We start from the raw sequence: 253 nt of genomic DNA on the forward strand, positions 1-253 counted from the left end.
ATAGCGCCGCGACTTTCGTCGCAGTTATAATTTTTTCATTAGAGAGATTAAGAGATGAAACGGGGGTTGTTGGGTGGGGAATTCAATTCTCCACCGAACAGCATTGGTTTCATTCCTGAATGTTAATTAGGAGGGGGGAGACGATTTTATAATTAATGGGCGAATTAATGGGGAGTCACTCTGCGCCCAGAAAACATTGGGTTTCTTATAGCGCCGTGACTTTCGTCGCAATATTATTTTTTTTATTGCAAAG

Source organism: Diachasma alloeum, unplaced genomic scaffold, assembly GCF_001412515.2.
Source record: "Diachasma alloeum isolate Michigan unplaced genomic scaffold, Dall2.0 Dall_scaffold_00332, whole genome shotgun sequence".
NCBI lineage: Eukaryota > Metazoa > Arthropoda > Insecta > Hymenoptera > Braconidae > Diachasma > Diachasma alloeum.